The following is a 23,837-nucleotide window of genomic DNA, read 5'->3' as shown; positions in this document are numbered from 1 at the left end:
CCTGTGGTCACCAAGCTCTGTAGAGGACCTATCAGGTGCCTGCTTCTGGGCTTCATGCGGGGGTAGTACAAAGATGAATGAGTCACCATCTGTACCCCAAGGATGTAATAAAACTGAAGCTCTGTCTAGTGGGAAAGCCAATAAGTGCTCAACTACAACAGCAAAGGTCAGCCTGCAGTATGTGCTAGAATCAAAAGTAGGAAGCCGAGAATCTAGCAGCTTTGGAAAGAGGAGAAGTCTTCTTTGATGACCACCTAGGGGCTGGTTAGGGTGGGAGGGAGGTTCTAGAGGGAGGGGATATATGTATACCTGTGGCTGACAGGTTAAGTGCCAGAAATCAGAACAATATTGTAAAGTAATTACCCTCCATTTATAAATAAACTCTTAAAAAAGAATTAAAAAAAAAAAAAGATTTAACAAAAGAGGATGAAAAAAAGTGATGAAGTCCAGAAATGGAAGGTATGCAGCAGAAATGGTACATGGCAAGGCGCAGAGATAGCAAAATGTGAGGATATCTGGGAAACGAAAGAAAGTTCTGTGTAGCTATTTGGGAAATGAGGCAGGGCTGACTTGTGGAATTAATATACCATGAAAAGAATTTGGAATTCACATATTGGTAATGACAGTTAATGAATCAGAGGGTGACATATTGAGTTAAAGGAAAATGAAGTACTTTTAATATCTGGTTTAAAAGTGATTTGGATGGTGCCCCTCTGCCCCCAAAATATGTCCATGTCCTAATTCCTGGAATCTGTATATGGTACCTTATTTAGGAAAAGGTTATCTGCATATATCATTAAGTTAAGGATTTTGAGATGAAGAGATTATTGTGTATTATCAGTATGGGTCCCAAATCCAGTGACAGATATCCTCACAAGAGGAGAGGAGAGGGATATTTGAGACAGACACAGAGGAGATGGTGATGGGAAGACACAGCGGAGGCTGGAGTAAGGTGGCTACAAGCCAGAGAACATCAAGCACAGTCAACAGCCACTAGCAGCCAGCTGAGAGAGGATTCTTTCCTAGAGCCTTCAGAGAGGAGTTGGCCCCGCTGACACCTTAATTTCAGACTTCTAGTCCCCAGAACTGAGAGAGAAGAATTTTCTGCAGTCTTGAATTACCAAGACTGTAATAATTTGTTATAGTAACCCTGGGACACTAATACAACGCTTCAAAACCAGTCAATCATGACAAATAAAATGGTAATGAAGAATAAGAATTATTCCTTTCACTCTACAAATCCCTTTTATATAATTATCTTATTTTGTGTTGCTGTTTAGTTGATAAGTTGTGGCTGACTCGTTTTGCGACCCCATGGACTGTAGCCGCCCCCTCCAGGCTTTTCTGTCCATTGGATTTCCCAGGTAAGACTTACTGGAGCAGGTTTCCATCTTCTTCTCTAAATGATCTTCCTGGTACACAGGTCAAATCCACAACTCCTGCACTGGCCGGTGGATTCTTTACCACTGGGCCACCCAGGAAGCCCTATCTTATTTTCGTTCTAAATAATTACTATTATTTTCCCTATTTCGTTGTTGAGCCTGAGCTTCAAATAAATAAAATCACTTTCTTAAGGTGTCAGACTTCTACCCTCAACTCTTTTTACTACTAACCTATGTTGCTTCGGTAATAAATCAGCATCCTCCACAGTGACCACTCCCTCCCATGCACACAGAGCTGACAGCTTCAAAAAGTACCCAAGTATTAATAGCTCTTGGAGTCCTGGGCTGAGGACTAGACTGTTGGAGGAGGGAAAGGAAGGAAGGAAACAAAGGGGAGCAAGATTAAGAGACTCTCCATTTTCCCCCCACCCCATGTGGCATATAGACACGTGAGGTCTTAGTTCCCTAATGAGGGATTGAACCTGCACCCTCTGCACTGGAAGCATGAAGTCTTAATGACCGAACCTCCAGGGAAGTCCCAAGATAAGGAGATTCTAAGTAAGAGAAAAACATTAGGGTGACCCTCTTCAAATTTATTGGATTTCTGTTACTGATTATAATATTAACATTAAAATTTTTTTGCATCTTTTCTCCTAGTCCATGGGCATGATAATCCCTAAGTGAGTTGGTTTAATGATGAAATGAACTATGGATTAAAACAAACAAACAAACTTTGAGAACTATAAGACATGACAGTGAAAGCAGAATAATGCTCTGGTCCAGACCAGACTGCACATTAGCATCTCTTGGGGAACTTTTAAAACTTGCTGATGTCAAGATTCTTCCACAGAATTTTAAAATTAGAATCTCTTAAAGTGGGCCTCAAGGATTATTGTTTTTTTAAATTGTCTTAAATTATTCTTATACATGCTGCCTGTTGGAGTGGGGAAATGTGAGCTCTGTGGTCATATGGTGCTGGAGCTCAAAGTTTGTATAATGGTTTTGTAAGTTGCTATTTTATAAAATTTTAAATCTCTCCAAATCTCTGTTTCTTCAATTTAAAAATAGGTATAATAATACTTAGCTCTTAAAGAACTGAGCTAAAGTTTGTACAAATGCTTTTAATATGTACAGTCAGTTTAGCTTAGTCTGATTTCTCCCTTTCCTTTTGTACCCATAAAATTGATGGAAAACCAAGAGAAGGAAGGAGGGAGTTGCATTGAACACATGACATGCATTTCCAAAAATTACTCCCAAGTTGCATTTTCTCAATTTGAAGAGAAGTCATTTAAAGATGTATTTTTTTGTGTTATGTTATGTCTGAAAGTGAAAATGTTAGTTACTCAGATGTGTCCTACTGTTTGCAATGGGTGACCCCATGGACTGTAGCCCACCTGGCTCCTCTGTCCATGGGATTCTCCAGGCAGGAATACTAGAGTGAGTTGTTATTCCCTTCTCCAGAGAATCTTCCTAACCCAGAGATCGAACCTAGGTTGCCTGCATTGCAGGCAGATTCTTTACCATCTGAGCCACCAGGGTAGTCCCTTATCTTATGTCTGCACAACAATAAAAGCAAACAGCATACAGAGCAGGCTTCTCATAAAATAAACAGATTCTGAGGAACTATAAGAGTTCACATTAATTGTAAACCGTGTGTTTCCTCATTAATCAATGACCTAGAAAAGTACCAGGTGTTTTCTGTGATTAGCAAGTTGGATTAGATTAGAGTCACAAGATAGCACTTTTATTGTCAAGGACATTTATGGTCATTGAATGTTAGGTCACCTGTAATGACCTAATGTCACTCTGCTAACCAATAGGCTGTTCAGAAATTTGTAACAATAGGATGATAGTCATGGCTTTTGTTGTTATTGTAGTTACAGAAAATCTTCACACTGCAAGGCATTTCAGGGTCCACAGTGCATTTTTATTTTCATTCTCTTGTATGAAAATGTTAGAGCAGCTGAATCTCAGAAAGAGGTTGTTTTTCTTGAATTGAGCTGCATGAATGAGTTGCTTGTACATTTTGGAGACAAATCCTTTGTTTAATATGCAATTATTTTCTCTCATTCTGAAAACTAGGAATAAAACTACCATATGACCCATCAGTTCCACTACTGGGCATATACCCTAAGAAAACTGTAGCTGAAAAAGTCTTATGTTCATAGCAGCATTATTTACAATAGCTAGGACATGGAAGCAACCTAGATGTCCATCGACAGATGAATGGATGAAGAAGTTGGGGTACATATATACAATGAAATATCACTTAGCCATAAAAAAGATTGCGTTGACTCAGTTCTATGAGATGGTTGAACCTAGAGCCTGTTACACAGAGGGAAGTGAGTCAGAAAGAGAAAAACAAATTTCATATATTAACATGTATATATGGAATCTAGGAAAATGGTACTGATGAACCTATTTACAGGGTAGGAATAGAGATGCAGACGTAGAGAACAGACTTTGGACACAGTGAAGAAGGAGAGGGTGGGATGAATTGAGAAGGTAGCATTGAAACATATACATTACCGTATGTAAAATAGGTAATGGGAAGTTGCTCTATAACACAGGGAGCTCAGCCTGGTGCTCTGTAACAGCCAGAGGGGTGGGATGGGGTGGAGGGTGGGCGGAAGATTCACGAGGGAGAGAGACACATGTATACTTATGACTGATTCACATACTGTTGTGCACCAGAGGCCCGCAACTATTGTAAAGCAGTTATCCTCCAATTAAAAATAAATTTAGAAAAGAATTGATTGAGCACTTACTATACACCAGGTACTTTGATAGACATTGAGGTTAGAAAAATATGTAAGATAGAAAGAAAAGAAGATAGGAAGGAAGGGAGAAAGTCATTGTTAATTTAATGTTTTCTATGTCCTAGAAATGTGCTTTTCAGGATGTTTAAGTCTAGCAAAGGAGATAAGAACATAAATAATTAAAATAAGACAATTAAAATAAGTAGAGAATAACAGAGGAGAGTTGTTTTATAATTTTATTTACAGGGAAATCTTTATAAGCAAGAAGCTAGAAGCATTAAAGAAAAGATTAAAACACATAGCTATATAAAAACTTTTTCAGGAAAACAAAAAATACTATAAATAACAAAAAAGTAGAAATATAAAAATGAGAAAGAATTTACTACCTATTTGACAGAGGCTAATTTCCTTAGTACAGAGAGAATTTTGATAAATCATTAGAAAAAAGATCAAGATAGAAAAAATGACAAAGTATGTAAAAAGGGATCACCAGTGGATTTTTTCATGGTGAAAGACATATCAATGGTTTTCATATGTGTGAAAACAGATGTAACTTCACAAGAAAGGAATGCACATAAAACGATGAAGTATTGGAGGTTCCTTAAAAAACTGAAAATAGAGCTACCATGTGACTCTGCAATCCAACTCTTGGGCATATACCTAGAGAAAAACCAGGTCTGAAAGGATACATGCACTCCAGTGTTATTTGTAGCACTATTTACAATAGCCAGAACATGGAAATAACCTAAATGTCTGTTGACAAATGAATGGATGAAGAAGATGTGGTGCATACGTACAATGGAATATTACTCAGCTATTACAAAGAATGAAATAATGCCCTTTGCAGCAATATGGATAGACCTAGAGATTGTCAAACTGAGTGACGTAAGTCAGAGAAAGAGAAATATCATATGATATTGCTTATATATGGAATCTAAAAAAATGATGCAAGTGAAATCATTTACAAAACAGAAACAGATTTACAGACAGAAGGAAGGCTTACAGGGAATAAATAGGTAGGGAGTTTGGGACTCACATGTACACATTGTTATATTTATAATAGGTAACCAACAAAGACCTGCTATATTGCACAGGGAACTCTGCTCAATATTACCTAACATCCTAAATGGAAAAAGAATTTGCTATTCAGTTGCTAAGTCATGTCCAGCTATTTGCAGCCCCATGGACTACAGCACTCCAGGCTTCCCTGTCCTTTACCATCTCCTGGGGTGTGCTCAAACTCAAAAAAAAGAATAGATACATATATAGGTATAAGAGAATCGTTCAGCTATAAACCTGAAACTAACACAACATTGTTAATCAACTCTACTACAATATAAAACAAAAAGTTTGATAAAAAAGGGAAGAAAACTATTTTAAAATCTAAAAACTTTAAAAAACTTTTTAAATATAACTGTTTTAAAAAGCCTATCAGATTAGGCTTTGATATTTGATAATACATTGAAAAGGTGTGTGTTAGTCACCCAATTGTGTCCGACTCTTTGTGACCCCCTGGACTGTAGCCCACAGGCTCCTCTGCTCATAGGTTTCTCCAGGCAAGAATACTGGAGTGGGTAGCCATTCCCTTGTCCAGGGGATCTTCGTGACCCAGGGATCAAACCCAGGTCTCCTGCATTGCAGGCAGATTCTAAAGCATCCGAGTCGCCATAGATAAAAACAGTTGCCTTGCATTTTGTTAATGGAAATGTAAAATGAAGTGCCTTCTCTGGAAGATAATTTAGTAATATTATATGGGAAGCTGTTGGCTCCCTGCCTGTATCTCCATGACCCTAAATTTCAGCGTTTGCTGGCCTGATTTCCAAATGCCATCATTGCCTGCTAACATTGGTTGAGATATGGGATGAAGGGCATACACTGACTGGTACAATTTTTCTAGACTACAAGAGGTAAGGGGATAATGGGAATTGTAAGGAGAGTGGATTTGGCTGGCTGCTATTAGTGTCATAGGTATGCTGAGTAAAAGAAATGAGAGGCTCAACTATTAATCAAGATACAGTATGAAAGCCAGTAACATTCAGAAAATAGCTCTTGGTTTGCTATTGGACCTAGCAGAAACTGGGCTGATTATGGAACCTCACGTGACTGACAGGAGATGGTTACCATCAGATCCTCCAAGTCACTGGGTTGGACAGGTGCAGGTTGGACTAGTATAACCCGTCACACTAGTTCACTTACAATCAGGCATGAGCATGTGCAGAGGAAACAACTAAATCACAGAAGCTGGCAGCCTAGTCCTCCATGTTTCTTAACTTGTTAAATGAATGTCTCTCTCTCAGGTCACACCTATGACTTCACAGAGAGTTCTTATAAACCAGTTGTCAGAGGACAATAAAACCCAGGTCTGAGTCATGGGGAGGTTGGCTCAGTAAATCATGTGAGCTGAAATAGACCGCTTATGCAGCACAGTTCTACTAAGGGGTGGTCAGGAAAGACAGTAGTGAGGAAAAATTATCACCGCTCTGGGCAAAACTTCAAGCACTACAAATGGTCATGAACTTGTGTAGATGGTCAGAGTGGGGCAGGTTTGACTGCAGCGGATGCTGTTGGTATTGTGACCATATCGTCTTTCCCCTGCCCTTTGGTTCATACTGGTTAGGCCTCCAACTGCCAGCACCTGCATTTCTTTCTTTCACTGGCCAATAAAACTCACTTTACGTTCCTGTGAAATAGGCCAGTAGTGTTGAGGAATTAATACCTCCCAGGGAGCGGAATACAGGGAAGCAAGGTGGGGGGTCCCTCTGAGGGGAGGAGTTATATATAACTAAGGTTGTAGAATGGCACCCCACTTCAGTACTCTTGCCTGGAAAATCCCATGGACGGAGGAGCCTGGTAGGCTACAGTCCATGGGGTCGCGAAGAGTCAGACATGACTGAGCGACTTCACTTTCACTTTTCACTTTCATGCATTGGAGAAGGAAATGGCAACCCACTCCAGTGTTCTTGCCTGGGGAATCCCAGGGACGGGGGAGCCTGGTGGGCTGCCATCTATGGGGTCGCACAGAGTGGGACACGACTGATGTGACTTAGCAGCAGCAGCAACAGCAGCATCAGCAGCAGAGAATTCCCAGCATGTAATGATGACAAAAATCAGAATTATTTTTAGTCAAGTTTTGTTACTCTTTTAAAATTATCTCCACACAATCTCATTATTGGCAGAACCAAGGCAGAGCCTTCCCACCACTCTGCTTTTAGAAGCTACTGCTCGAGGGGTTATGCAAGGGCCCTCAGCCAGTGATGGACTGGGCAAGACAAGAGTTCGTGCTCCAAGCACCCAGTTCCCTTAAGATAACTCTGAAGCTTGTGTCAGTACTGCTTCTGCATTTCCTCAGCAGGTCTGAGCTCCAGGTATGGTTTATTAACTACCTTTTCTTCCTGTTTCATCTTCCCACTCCTTTTGGATTTTTCTTCACCGTCAAAGTGGGGTATTGTATTTAGATCTCGGTCGTAGGGTCTGCTTCTAAAGGAACCCAATTAAGATGGATAGCTATAAAAATATAAATGTCAAATATCAGTAATTCCACTCACAGGAATTTATCTTAGTGATGTACTCACACAAGTGCTCAAAGACATATGATTTTATGCTAATAGCAGTAAGTAGTATCAAATGCTTACCATATACTACACATTAAAGCTCTTTCTGTGTCACAACTCACTTAATCCTCAGAAAAATCTTATGAAATTACTGTTAAACCCCCATTTTACACAAGGAAATTGGAGCATACGTAAAATAAGTTGACTAAGCCCGTAAGAGCTGGACTTCCTTGGCAGTCCAGTGGATAAGAATCTGCCTGCCAGTGCAGGGGACACGGGTTCGATCCCTGGTCTGGGAAGATTCCACATGCTGCTAAGCAACAAAGCCAGTGTGCCACAACTAGTGAGCCCATATGCTGCAACTACTGAAGTCCATTCGCCTAGAGTCCTTGCTCTACAGAAGAAGCCACCTCAATGAGAAGCCTGTGCACTGCAGTGAACAGTAGCCCCTGCTCGCCACATTAGAGAAAGCCCACACATAGCAACAAAGACCTAGCACAACCCAAAATTAACAAACAAAACAAACAAAACTGTAAGAGCTATTAGTTTAGAGCCAGGGTTCAGACCCAGGAAATCTGATTTCAAGTATCATTCTTGTATCCATTTTGTTTCTTTAGAATCATACAAGCAAGTATGCTTATTGCAGCATTGTTTGTAAGACCTAGAAACAGTTCAAATGTCCATCATAAGAGGATGGGTAAATAAATTATGGTGTGCCATATTAAAATATTTAGAGCCATTAAAAATAATAAGGCTGATATGCTAACATAGAAAGAAGTTTAACATATTGCCAAGTGAGGAAACCAAGATTCAGAATACTGTGCTTCTTAGGCTTTCAGTTGTGCAAAACCCAAAGCTATGTGTGTGTGTATGTTTCGGTGTGTAACTATCACGGGAATAGTTGCTGGCCTACGAGAGGCCTGCAATTCAAGCATGAAAGGGAGACATACTTTCCATTGTAAACCATTATTTTTTTTTTTTTTTACTGTTTTCATTATTTAACATAAGTGATGCTGAAAATACTGTACAGTAGAGATATATCTGAATTGACATGGGATTACAGCAGAAATTCACTCTGCCTGGAGGAGTCTCAGAGGGGCCCACAAAAGATCCTAATGGATGGCTAAATGCAGAAGAAGGTCACTCCTGGTGGAAGCATTGAAGGTCCAGGAATGTGAGAGCTCACAGGATGTGGCGTAATTGCACACAGTTTGATATGTGGAGGTGGCAGGAAATGAAGCTAGGAAGAGACTGAGATCAGATGGCCTGAAGATACATTAATTCACAAGTGAAATAGAATATTCAGGCTTATCAACAGTTAATTTGACAAGGATGTTTTTATTGTAGTTTTTAAAAAATGTCTTTGAATGTATGTCATCTAGGTATTACAAGGAAGAAAAAGGAATATATTTCAAGTTAATGAAAGGTGCCTATAAGAAGTATTAATTTTCTTCATTCTCTCTTATTGCAGGGCATTTACAAGGAAATGTATCTATCAAGAATCAGAGGATTGAATTGAGGTGTGCACATTACCACTTATCAACTATGGGCTCAATGTCCCCATCTATAAACATACATTATAGTACAAGCATCATAGAATTCATGTGAAGATCATTTAAGATATTTCACACAAAGAAATTAGCATATTGCCTGGCACTTTAGCAGGCACTCAGTAATTGTTACCTATTATTATCGTCAATGCTGCTGCTGCTGCTGCTGCGTCGCTTCAGTTGTGTCCGACTCTGTGCTACCCCAGAGACAGCAGCCTACCAGGCTCCCCTGTCCCTGGGATTCTCCAGGCAAGAACACTGGAGTGGGTTGCCATTTCCTTCTCCAATGCATGAGAGTGAAAAGTGAAAGTGAAGTCACTCAGTCGTGTCCGCCTCAGCGACCTCATGGACTGCAGCCTACCAGGCTCCACTGTCCATGGGATTTTCCAGGCAAGAGTACTGCAGTGGGGTGCCATTGCCTTCTCCGATTATTGTCAATAAGTTCTGATAAATAACAATTTCCACATGATCAAAATTTTATTGAAATTGCAAGCAACTGAAAGCAGTGAAAGGAAAGCACTTTTCCAGGAAATTAAAGGTTTGCAATTTTAATCCAAAAGAATATCTCCAGGTTCAAAACGAACTCATTTGCCTTTTCTGCTGCCAAACTCTAAACGACACATATTCTACCTAAAGCCACATGGCTAGATGATAGGGTCACAGTTGTGAGATCTGTCAGCTCATCCCCAAAACATGTCCCATGTTCTCCTGTCCAACCAGTTACATCAAGGATGCTGAAGATGGCTGGAAGCATTTGACTGTGACTTTAAATGAATACCTTAAAAAATCAGAATTTTAATTTTGCCTAGGGAGAAATCAATTATCTAGAAACTATTAGATCTAATTTTTTTCTCTAAAAAAATGCCTCAACTTTCCTTTCTGCTGAGAACGTCCACAAAGAAGTGACATTTACAAAATAGAAGAAATAAACAATCACTGGTTTTAAAAAATGTCATAGACAGTGTACTGGCAGTAGGGTCCCAATTAGTATCACAAAAGTCACCAAAACAAGGATGTCAAAGGTGTAAAATTTATTATAGATTGAAACTCAAATGTACATAACTTGGACAAAATATCAGGCTGTTAGAAATATAGAGAGACAGTCAGACAACCTAGATTAGAAACACGTATCTAATTTTTACTGGCATTTTATTCCTTTTTAATACTTATTTTCTGGCTTTTATACTCAGTTATATTCACCCAGAAATTTCCCTCTCCACAAGTTACAGTGATGATTCTTGTTTTCCAAATCAAAATTTAGAGCACATGCTTTGACAACATTATACACTTCATGGGACTAAGGGAAATGTTTATTTTAAAAGAATATCTTTTCCTTAAATTCTGGAAATCTGGTAGTACTCTTGTGACAGTTATAGATACATTTTTTTCCTCCTCATTCTAATCTTCTCTCCCTTAAAATGGTTAGTATTAAGCTTTGAATTAGAAGTACTTTTGAATGAAAGTTTGAATGGAAAGTGTGTGTTCTATGAAAGGAGAAGAAAAAATAAACTGGGGAAGACAAAAAATATAGAATGTCAGAAATAGACCTCACTGTAAAGAGGATGGAAAAGAGGGAGACAGAATTTCATATAATGGAATTTTTAAAACCATTTTATCCAAAGTTAAAATGAAGTTAGATCAAATAAAACTCTGTGAAACTCAGAGGGTAAATAGAATTATAGCTTAAGTGGAAATAAAAATTGTATTTGTTTGTTTTTGATTCCACAGTGAATAAAAGGGCCCCAGATGAATAATGTTGATCGTTATTATTCACTTTTGACAGATTGCCTTCATCTTCTATTAATGAATATTCAGGAATAAAAAGAGACTCCTACCTTTTGTAGCAGAGCTATACAATTTCTTGGTACTTTCATAATTCAAAGGTCCTCAATCATGATGGGAAAAAGTCATTTCTCAGAAATTAGATGATAATAACATCAAACATTGCTCTAATGTGCATGAAGATATAAGTACATTGTGCAGATTCAAAGAAATATTGGTGGACCTGGCTGGTCATAGATCAAAGAACTCGAAGTTTTAGTGACTTTGGGTGTTTTTGAGAAGATAACATAATTACAAGATGCTACAAAACCATAGGCAATTGTCACATCTTCTCAACATCCACACAGCTTTGAACTCTGATTATAGAATCCAGCAGACCATCCCTTTCCTCCTCAATATAGTATCTAGCTCTTTCCTTCTTATAACAGGAAAATAAGAAAAAACAGAGAATGTCTCTGATCTGTGACCTTTACAAACTGTAACATAGTCAATAACCTATTTATTGAATTGGTTCACAGGAAATCTCATAGAAAATGTTTATATTTGGGGTGGGTAGAGATTTCTAGAATCTTACCTGTTAGTAATGGTAACTGGTTTTTAGCTAGGTACATAATAACACAGTTAAAAGACTAAATGTCCTGGTCTCCCTTGGTAAATTGTGGTCATATAGCATGACTGAGGTGACTTAGCAGCAGCAGCAGCAGCAGCAGCACAGTTCAATGGGATTATAGCAGAAGTGATGTGTTCAAAGTCTAGTTTATGCACTTAAAAGAAAGGATTTACTTCCACTTCTTTCCTCTCTCTCCTACTGGCTATCATAAGGATATAACAGAATGAGATGGAACAGCTATTTTGAACCATAAGATGAAAGCTGCACGTTGTGGATTTTAGAGCAAGAAGACTGTAGGAGGCTGAGTCCCAGATACCACTGAGCCTCCATGTGAGCCATGTAATAGTCACACTCAATTTGAAACAAAGGAGAGAAGGCTTTGTTTTAGAGAAGCCTTCTAGAGAAGGCTCCTAGAGAAGGCTTCTATTTTAACTTCTTTTTCTTTTTCCTTTTTATAGTTGCATTGAGGTATAATCAACATAAAACAAATGGTACATATTCATGTATGCAATTTGATCACTAGGGGCATATGTATACACCCATGAAACCATACCATCAAGAAACAGTAACACTTCCCTCACCAAATTTTCTTTGTGCCCTTTCGCAACATATCTCTCCATGGTCACCAAAATCCTCAACCAACTAGCAATCTGTGTCCTGCCATTGCATTTTGCATTTTCTTGAATTTTATACAAATTTTATTTTGTAGTATGTATCTTTTGCCTGACTGTTTCATTTATAATTATTTTGAGACTAACTCATGTTTTAGCATATATCATTTTTCTTTTTATTAGTAGTAGTCTGCTGTATTTATAAATGTGTGCCACAGTTTGCTTCTCTATTATGCACTTGTGAGTTGGAGTATTACATGCATTGCATGTCGCCATCATGGCATGCCATGGCATCTGGGCCCATCATTTCATGGCAAATAGATGGGGAAACAATGGAAACGGTGACAGACCTTTTTTCTTGGGCTCCAAAATCACTGCAGATGGTGACTGCAGGCATGTAATACTCATTACAGGCATTATTATAGCTTTGGAGTATTACAGACAAAGCTGGTGTGAATATTTGTGTATAAGTCTTGGGTACAGAAAAGCTTTTATTTCTCTTGGGTAAATAGCTAGAAGAAGAATAACTGTAGAACACATATAGTATGTGTTAGGTTTAACCTTTTAAGACACTGCTAAACTGTTGTCTTCATTTCCATTCCCATCAATAGTGAAAGAGAGAGTTCTACTTGTCTTACAACCTCAGCAACATACAGTATGATCAGTGTTTACTTCAGCCATTGTAGTGAATGTGTTCTGCTTCATTAACTACACTAAAGCCTTTGACTGTGTAGATTACAATGAACTGGAAAATTCTTAAAGAGATCGGAATACCAGACCACCTTACTTGTCTCCTGAGAAACCTGTATGCAGGTCAAGAAGCAACACTTAGAACCAGATGTGGAACAACAGATTGGCTCAAAATTGGGAAAGCAGTATTTCAGGGCCATATATTCTCATCCTGCTTATTTAACTTATATGCAGCGTACATCAGGCAAAATGCCCAACTGGATGAAGCACAAGCTGGAATCAAGATTGTGGGGAGAAATATCAATAACCTCTGATATGCAGATGACACCATCCTTATGGCAGAAAGCAGAGAGGAACTAAAGAGCCTCTTAATGAGAGACAAAGAGGCAAGTGAAAAAGCTGGCTTAAAACGGAACATTCACAAAACTAAGGTCATGGCATCTGGGCCCATCGCTTCATGGCGAATAGATGAGGAAACAATGGAAACAGTGACAGACCTTTTTTTCTTGGGCTCCAAAATCACTGCAGATGGTGACTGCAGGCATGAAATTAAAAGACACTTGCTCCTTGGAAGAAAAGCTATAACCAGCCTAGACAGCATATTAAAAAGCAGAGACATTACCTTGCCAACAAAGGTCCATCTAGTCAAAGCTATGAATTTTCCAGTGGCCATGCATGGATGGGAGAGCTAGACAATAAAAAAGGCTGAGTGGCGAAGAATCAATGCTCGTGAACTGTGGTGCTGGAGAGGACTCTCGAGAGTCCCAGGGACAGCAAGGAGGTCACACCAGTCTATCCTAAAGGAAATTAACCCTGGATATTCACTGGAAGGACTGATGCTGAAGCTGAAGCTGCAATACTTTGGCCACCTGATGCGAAGAGCTGAATCAATGGAAAAGACCCGATGCTGGGAAAGATTGAAGGCAGGAGGAGAAAGCGGTGACAGAGGACGAGATGGCTGGATGGCGTCACTGATTCAGTGGACGTGAGTTTGAGCAAGCTCTGGGAAACGGTGAAGGACAGGGAAGCCTGGTATGCTATAATTCACGGGCTCACAAAGAGTCAGACATAACTAAGTGATTGAGCACACACACACATGTAATTGTTCCAGCATCATTGTTGAAAAGATTAATTTCATCATTGAATTGCTTTAACACCTTTGTTAAAAAAAAAAAGTAAATTGATTATGTATGTGTAGGACAGTTCTGAATTCCTATTCTGTTCCATTGATCTATGTTTATCTTTATGTTGGTATCATACTCTGATTACTTTAGCTTTATAACAAGTTTTGAAATCAAGTAGTATAAATCCTCCAATTTTGCTTTTTTTTCAATATTGTTCTGTATTCTTGGCATTTTCCTACAAATTTTATGATCAGTTTATCATTTTATAGAAAACACCCGCTGAAATTTTGATTGGATTTGCCTTGAATCTATAGGTAAATTTGGAAAGGACTGCCATCTTTAACAATATTGTCTTTTATTCTGTGGACATAATTTACCTCTCCATTTATTTAGGTCTTTTAAAATTTCTCTCAACAATGCTTTACAATTTTCAGCATATCAATTTTATGCATAATTTATCAACTTTATCCCTATTTTACATTTTTTGATGATATTGTAGGTTGTATTGTCTTTTAATTTCCAGTTTTGATTGCTCATCTCTAGTATACAAAAATGTTGTTTATTTTCAAAATTTAACATTGTATCTCATAACCAGATTAAACTCACAGGTTAGTTTCCATAGCTTATTAAAAATTCTTTAGAATTTTCTACATAGATGATGAAGTCATCTATGAATAAAAAAAGTTTTGTTTTTTCTAATTTCTGATCCATGTTCCTTTTTTTTCTTATTCTTGCCTTATTTCCTTGGCTGGATCTCCAGTACAGTGTGAAATACAGAACAGACATCTTTGTCTCCTTCTCTGCCTTGGAGGAAAGTGTTCAGGTTTTAAATCCTAAGTATGATATGAAGCTACAGAATTTCACTGATGCCATTTATCATATTAAGGAAGTTCCTGTTAACCTCTGGTTTTCTGAGAGATTTAACCAAGTCTGAATGTTAGATTTTTTCAAGTTCATTTTTTTCCCGAATTGAGATAATTGTATGGTTATCCTTTAGTCCACAGATATGAATTACATTGATCTTTGAATGTTAAGCCACCTTGTCTTTCTAGGACAATTGCATGTAGTCATGATGCTATGCCTTTTTATGTCACTGGATTTGATTGACTAATACTTGGAAAATAATTTTTGTGTCTGTGTTCATGAGAGACATTGGACTATAGTTTGTTTTCTTGTAATGTCTTTTCTTGGTTTTGGTGTCAGGATAATGCTCCATGTTATGAATTGGGAAGTATTTCATGGTCTTCAGTATTTTGTTTAATCAAGTGCTGGTTTTCCGTTTGTTGCAGCTGATACACTTGTATTTTCTCTAATAATATGTGTGTGTGTGTATAAAGAGAAATAGATTAAAGTGGCTGTAAGCAAAAGAGAGCAGCACATCCTTTTAAGAATGAATTGCGCTTATTGAATATTTGAATTTAATGAAAGCCTCTGTTACCTGTGAATTGGAATGGATGATATTATCGCTAATATGGAATTGTTAGGACTTGCTTGAGATAACACGTACAAATCATTTGGCAAACTGCTGGACTGTAGTTTGGTCTAAGTAAATGGTAGCTCTTTTCCTTTTTATTATTAACTTCATTACTGTCATCATTGGCATCATCATAACCACTAGTTTTATAATATCCATGTTTTAATGATGAAGAATATGAGCATTTCAGAAACAAATCCAGTTATTTATCATTAGAAAATGTCACATCTCTGGCTCTGCACTGTTCTCATAAGCTTGCCACCGGGCTCCCAAGGCTGGCATTCTGCAAGACAGCAATGTGGTCATCTCTCTTATATGATCTGATGGCTCCTCTGATAAAAATTAGCTATTCAGGTGCAATACTGAGAGAACCAGTCATCTTTTGCCTCAACCAGACCATTGTCAAGTTTGTTAATATATTAGGTAGTAGTTTCAGAATCATTAATTGATTGGAATGCTTTTTCTCAAGCAGATGGAATTCAATGCAGATGAAAGCCATTGCTCTGAGGAGCAAAGAGAGGGAATGATCACAGCTGACGCTGCATATGGATCCAGCAGAATAAACACTGGTCTCAAGATTTGGACACCTGAGTTTAACGATCAGTTTCACATTAACTAGCTATGCTCAGTATTTCAGTAAACAAATATTTATTGAACTCTCAGTGTATGCCCGGAACTTGCGCACAGATCACAGTGGGAACAGGACAGGTAGGGTCTCTGCAATTTATTGATAACATTTTAACCTTCTTGGGACCTCTGTTTATTCTGCCTACCTCACAAGCTTAGTGTAAGAAGCATTTACATAAAATCATATTGTAAGTTGCCTTACTAGAGAAAATCACAGAATTGCGCATACGATGCTCATGGGTATATGAACTTCAATCAGATTTTTGAATTGTCATTTTCTGTTACAGCCTATGTTCCCCTCCCTGGGCTATGAACTGTGAGAAGAGAAACTGTCTTATACAGTTTTGTGTACTGGCATGTGATAATTTCTAAGCGCAGGTTGGATAAATTGGTTAATGAGCGAATGAATGAATGGAGAGTTTGGAAAGGAAGCAAACTGGTTAAGAATTACATAAAACTTAGATGATTATTCTTAAAAAATCACCAAGAAGGAAGTGATGAAGATACAAATCTAGTGTACTGATTAAAAACAGAATGTGGTTAAAAAACTGGTTAAAAACGAACTAGCCATTTAGATAGTTTGCAGAGCCTGATTAGCTTCTGCCCACTTGTTAGCAGTCACTAAAAGTCAGAACAGACTTAACAGTTATGGAGTCCCCAAATGTTCTAGCAGTTAAGAGCCTCTAATGCAATTGTTCCTCTTGCCAATTTCTGTCAAAATTCAAATTTGGAAGATGTTCACTTTGTTCCCAAACAAAGACTTACTTTTTCTGTAGGGCATCTCAGGTGCTTTGATTAAGCAAATGATCTGTATCTGAGGTCATAAGCACCAGGGATCAGAAGTCTCAACCCCAGTGCTGGTTGTATTTAAACTCGTGCTGTAGTTTTGGGCAAGGCCTTTCAAAACTCTGGGCCTCTCTTTTCTCATCAAAAACAGGAAAACATTAGAATGATCCTGTGGCTTCTGATAGCACTAGCATGCTGACTTTACGGTTAGGTTTCGAACATCAGCAAATAGGTTTCCAATTTGTGGTACACTTCATATTGAAGTGCCTGAAGCAAATGATGATAGCCAATTCATAGGTAGGCCTCCCTACATACCAGATACATGGGATACAAATGCCCAAGCAAAATGAAGCAAAGAATTAAGACAATTCACAATTACATTTAAGCCTAAAATGTCCATATTGATGAAACAGGCATAGTTTCTTAGACACTTACTCAGAAGTACAAACAGAAGTTTTGGTTTTCAGTAAAAAGTAGAATCGCAAACAGCTCAGACCTGGGGATTATGCTCTGGGCTCATTTGGAATGACACTGCATTCTGTTCAAGCAGACCATCTGTAAAACCTGGCTTCTAAATCCTTCTTCCCATTCCCCAACTCCCCTAAGGACCATAAAAATTTATTTCTTCGCTAATTTGAACCACAGCCTCAACTCTGCCCTATAATTAGTCTGCAGGGAACTAACCCAAGCCAAAGAGATTTTGAATTCTGAAATGGTGACAAAGGAGTAATTTTGCCAGTTTTTCCCTTTCTTAAAAGGAAATTTCCTTTTGTACTAGTCAGTACATTTATGCGATGGTCTTTTGGCTCATACAATCAAGAGTCTTTTCCTTGATTTTTTTTCCCCAATTCTCAGAACCCATCAAGAAATACATTTTGCTTCCAGTAAACTGAGAGGAGCTGAGAAATCTGGGAACACAGTTGGTCAGTAAACACAGAGAGCGGAAAACATGTCTTTCAGAGCATATTTACCCAGGGAGAATGCATTTAGATTTCAAGCACCTGTCTGGTATGTCTGCTTGTACGTTTTTAAATGGCTAGATATCATTTCAATTAAGGCAGCAAACAATTCAGCTACCATATCATTCACAGGAACTAAAATTCAAGCTGTTAGATGGGCATTTTAAATTTTTTTCTATTGAAGAAAAATTTGTTTTTCATTTTGAGTTTTACTTTTTCTAGGGTATAAAAGAAGATGAACCTAGGATATGGTTATTGTCTACTGATCTGCATTTATTGGAAATGCTATTTTATACTCTGCGCAGTAGAGAGGAAAATAATTAGAAGTCAGGGAAAGTTCCATTTACAGAGTCCAAGTCTTTTTTAAGAAAAAGAATTGTAGAGGATTAGGGTGGACATCCAGTGATCACAGGTGCAAAGTAATCATTAAATACCACACCGATAGTTTTATGTCCCACCAGCCTAAGGTCTCTTGGAGTCCCTTGGACTGCAAAGAGATCAAACCAGTCAATCCTAATGGAAATCAACCCTGAATCTTCATTGGAGGGACTGATGATGAAGCCGAAGCTCCAATCCTTTGGCCACCTAATGTGAAGAACTGACTCATTAGAAAAGACCCTGATGCTAGGAAAGACTGAAGGCAGGAGAAGGGTTGGATGGCATCACCGACTCAATGCACATGAGTTTGACCAGTCTTGGAGATGGTAAAGAACAGGGAAGCTTGGTGTGTTGCAATCCATGAATTCTCCAGGCAAGAATACTGGAGTGGGTTGCCATTCCCTTCTCCAGGGGATCTTCCAACCCAGGGACCAAACTTGGGTCTCCTGCATTGCAGACAGGTTCTTTATCATTGGAAGCATCAGGGAAGCCCAGCAGATTCCTATCCTTTCTGAAATTTAGCTGCTCAAGACTTATTTCAAAGTCTCATTGAGACTGGTCAGAGCTTCAAAGTAACTCTGACCAGACTTTTATTTTTTAGGGTCTTCATGCTAAAGAAATCTCAGAAACCCAATGAAACAAAGGTGTTAGTAGTTAATTATGGTTTACTTTATTTCTCTCAGATTATGTTTGCATGTGGACTTATAATATCAATGTCCACATCCAAAATATGAGTAATATGGGGATTTTAGATATAGGTATAAAGCAAAGGGTTGAGATTGTTCTTGGTTAAGAAAGTTTTATCTAACAACCCTAGTCAAGAGGGAAAGACAAATATATGAAAAAAATCATTATCTAGGAAAAGAAAAAAATACTGTTTTGTGTCTGAAAAGAAGCATTGATTTTTTTCATAGATATAAAATAAGGATAATATCACCACCACTTCAGAGAGTTATTTTAAGAATTAAATTAAATAACTTGTGAAGGAACATAGCACATCCTAGAAGAAAAGTAAATGTCAGCTTCTGTTCTCCTTTCTGAAGCAGGAACACTGAATTTGGCAGCCATTGTGTATTTTATTACTGACCATTAAATGTGGTTACATGTCAAAGGACAAGAAGCACTAAAGGGAAAATCAAGAATCTTGACAACTTTTGTGTATTGTTGATGATACAAATATCCTGTACAAGGCTGACTCTTACAAATAAACTGGCTGTAGATATTATCCACAAAGCTGTAAAACTTAGCTACACACATACTGGTGGTGGTTAAAGTCCTCAATTTGGTTTTTATTCATACACACAGTCATTCATTTATTCATTTAAACTGTAAATAAACATGGTCAATGCTCAATATATATTTTTTGATATCCAAAACTAAATGTTTATTTTTAATTGGAGAATAATTGCTTTAAAATTCTGTGTTGGTTTCAGCCATGCAATGATGTGAATCAGCCATAAGTATGCATATGATTTTTTTTAAAATAATGAGTGAAAAAGATTTACTAAGAGATTTTTTTATGTCCCAAATACTATTCTAAGTAGTCAGTCAGTTTAGTCACTTATTTGAGTCCAGCTGTTTGTGACCCTGTGGCCTGCAGCATGGCAGGCTTTCCTGTTCATCGCCAACTCCCGGAGCTTGCTCAAACTTATGTGCTTTGAGTCAGTGATGCCATCAAGCCATCTCATCTCTATCAGCCCCTTCTCCTGTTGCCATCAATCTTTCCCAGCATCAGAGTCTTTTCTAATGAGTCAGTTCTTTGCATCAGGTGGCCAAAGGATTGGAGTTTCAGCTTCAGCATCAGTCCTTCTAATGAATACTCAGGACTGATTTCCTTTAGGATTGACTGGTTTGATTTTCTTGCAGTTCAAGGGACTCTGAAGAGTCTTCTCCAACACCACGATTCAAAAGCATCAGTTCTTTAGCACTCAGCTTTCTTTATGGTCCAGCTCTCACATCCATACATAACTACTGGAAAAACCATAGCTTTGACTAGATGGACTTTTGTTGGCAAAATAATGTCTCTGCTTTTTAATATGTTGTCAAGGTTAGTCATAGCTTTTCTTCTAAAGAGTAAGTGTCTTTTAATTTCATGGCTGTAGTCACCATCTGCAGTGATTTTGGAGCCCAAGAAAATGAAGTCTATCACTATTTCCACTGTTTCCCCATCTATTTGCCATGAAGTGATGGGACCAGATGCTATGATCTTTGTTTTTTGAATGTTTCATTTTAAGCTAGATTTTTCACTCCCCTCTTTCACTTTCATCAAGAGGCTCTTTAGTTCCTCTTCACTTTTTGCCATAAGGGTGGTGTCATCTGCATATCAGAGGTTATTGATATGTCTCATGGCAATCTTGATTCCAGCTTGTGCTTCATCCAGTTGGGCATTTCACATGATGTACTCTGCATATAAGTTAAATAAGCAGGATCACAATACATAATCCTGAAGTACTCCTTTCCCAATCTTGAACCAGTCTGTTGTTCCATGTCTGGTTCTAACTGTTGCTTCTTGACTTGCATAGAGATTTCTCAAGAAGCAGATTCTAAGTAGTAGCAATTAACAAAATAGAAAATCTTTGCCTTCAAGGAGCTTATGGTCTCATAGCAGAGTCAGGAATATACCCAGAAAAACCTGTGCTTATCTCTGAATGTACAAAGGAAGAGGTGTTATGTGTCTGTACAAGCACTCAGTATGCTGTCCATTCCCAGAGCATCATTTCCTTGCTAACAAATCTGTGTGTGCTAAATTGTTTCAGTCATATCCAACTCTTTGTGACCCTATGGGCTGTGGCCAACCAGGCTCCTCTCTCCATGGGATTCTCCAGGCAAGAATACTGGAGTGGGTTGTCATGCCCTCCTCCAGGGAATCTTCCTGACCTAGAGATCGAACCTTTGTCTCTTACCTTTCCTGCTTTGGCCGTAGAGTTCTTTACCACTAGTGCCACATGGGAACCCCCTGGGTCATCATTTATTCCATCTAATATCTGTGCAGGTCAAGCAGTAGACTCTACCTAGTTGTTTTTCTTTTTCTTTTTTTTTCTTTTTATTTGACTGTGCCAGGTCTTAGTTGTGGCATGTGGGTTAGTTCTCTGACAAGGGATCGAACCTGGGCCCCTGCACTGGGAGCCTAGAATCTTAACCACTGGACCATCAGAAAAGTCACTCTGTCTACTTTTTAAGTTCAAGTTATAGTCCAAATTTCTAGGTTCTTCCTCAACCAGGTAAGTATTTAGACACAGAAGTCTGTTCCTGGAGGTAGTTTCTGGGTCTCTGATGAATACCCCATGCCTTTCAGAAAGGACATTCATTAAATATAGGACCCAGTACACTTTATTTCCAAGTGTGGTGAAAGAAGGAGGGCTGTAAGGCTAGAAATTCCAACAGAAAAAACCACACCCACGTCCCTGTAGTGCATGTATAACGCATAGCTTCTCACTGGCAGAATATTTTTCTACCTGAAACAAGGACTTATTTGCCCATAAGGTGCAGTTTACTTTGGCATAGCAGTAAAATGTCAGGAGTTGAAACTACCAGCTGACACCTGGTGCATGTGAGAAAAGCATGACTAACTGCATCCTGTGTCTGCTCTCATGCAAAGCAGTGATTTCAAGACACGAGAGCACATATATAAACAAGCTTGTCCGTGCTTGAAAGCTTGCTGTGTTAGGGCCAGCCATGTTATTATGACCATTTCAATGCCCTTGGTGTCCTCCATGAGCTTTGCTGAGCTTCTGCAGGTACTAACAATTGGTAATGATGCCCTTGTAAATCTACCATCTTCTTCCGAATCACTCTCCAGTGCTGACATCTTGAGAAAGCTTTAGAAGGCAAAGCTGTAACCACCTGATCTCTACCAGACTCCTTTCAAGCCATCCTAAACAAATTAAGAAGTAGTCATGTGTTTGCTGTATAAATGTAGTTTCAGAAAACAAAACAATGCAAAAAACCCCACAACAAACCAGACAGAAAACAAACAACCCAGCTGGTCTCCTAGCCCCTCAGACTTATTTGTAGGATTGTCTCCCCTCATATCTTACTGTGCTGACTTTCTGGAGTCACCAATATTTTACCAGTATGGGAATGAGGCTAAGAGCATAGCGAATGGAGTGAAAAACTATACCTATCTCATAGGGAAACTAAAAGTTGAGTCAGTCACACATTAATGTAGTTACTGGCACATATTAATTGTTCAATAAATATCTATTATTAGTTATAAAAAGTATTATATTATTGATATTCTTATTGTTAACAACACAGTATTGGGTTGGCCAAAAGGTTTGTTCAAGTAGTTCCATAAGATGGTATGAAAAACCTGTACAAACTTTTCAGTCAATCCAATACTTGCCTAGTTAAATGTTTCTATGTTTCTATGATACCCATTAGGCTTCCCAGGTAACTCAATGTTAAAGAATCTTCCTGCCAACGCAGGAAGATGCAGGAGATGCGGGTCCAATTCCAGGATGGGAAAAATGCCCTGGAGGAGGGCATGGCAACCCACTATATTATTCTTGCCTGGGAAATCCCATGGACAGAGGAACCTGGCAGGCCACAGCCCATGGGGGTCGCAAGGAGTCGGACAGGACTGAGCATGTGTGTGAGTGTGCATGCCACGTGCATGCACGCGCACACACACACACAATACCCATTAGCTCACTGTAATAATTTAAACCCCAAATCCTTTATATGTCAGCTCCATCTTACCCTTCTTTCTGGATTTTCTCCTTCTGCATGCTGCCCCATATCCTGTATTTCTGACACAATGACTAACATTATTTCCCAGCTATCATGTGCTTTACCTCCTTTGTCTTTGGTCTTGATTTTCACTTCTTTGTATGCCCTTTAACACAGTATCTACCTAGAACACTCAGCCATCTTTTCACATATTAGGCTTAGAAGGCATCTCTCCTGCAGAAAAGTAAGAACTATTATGTTACTGTCATTTATAGATTTCTGTATCTCCTCTCCAAGATTTCAATACCCTCCAACAACTGCTTATGTATAATTCATCATCTTTGGGCATGTGCGTGTGTATGTGTGTGTACTGCAGAACACTGTATGTGCTAAGTACTAAAGAAATATTTGTTGAATAGGGAAAGTGTCAAAAAGTAGAAAATGTTCTCACATAGATTATCTCATTTGATCCTTTTAAAACTCCTGGAAAGAAATCAGAGCAAAACAGAACAGCACTATCACTTAAAAAAAAACAAAACAGATTCCAGATGGTAAGTGACTTGTGACTTGTGTCTTAGGACTTCGAGCAAGTTATATAATCCCTCTGTTTCTCATTTGCTTCTTCTGTAAAATGGGGTAGCATTTATAAGTATTATTAAATAAGATAGTCTATGTAAAGTGTATATCACTCTGCCTGACACATGCTACTAAGCAATAACTCTTTTAAATTATTATGCAGATTATCAAAGAAAATGAGCAATTTATATAAAATCACAAATACAGACCTGAGATAAATCTTGGTCTCTCTGATTCCTAGCCCAGTTATCTTTCTGCTCTAATATAATCTAAGTCTTCTAGCAATAGTGAAAAAGAGAACATAAGT

General features: G+C 38.4%; 1 protein-coding gene across 1 annotated transcript in view; it reads right to left on the bottom strand.

Moving 5' to 3' along the window:
• The window catches only part of PTGER3 (prostaglandin E receptor 3), a 215,532-nt gene that overhangs the window by 38,463 nt on the left and 153,232 nt on the right, over positions 1-23,837 (bottom strand). The window lies entirely within an intron of this gene.

Source organism: Budorcas taxicolor, chromosome 3 (genome assembly GCF_023091745.1).
Source record: "Budorcas taxicolor isolate Tak-1 chromosome 3, Takin1.1, whole genome shotgun sequence".
Classification (NCBI taxonomy): Eukaryota; Metazoa; Chordata; class Mammalia; order Artiodactyla; family Bovidae; genus Budorcas; species Budorcas taxicolor.
The sequence above is the reverse complement of the archived record's forward strand: the minus strand, read 5'-3'. Positions and strand labels throughout refer to the sequence as shown.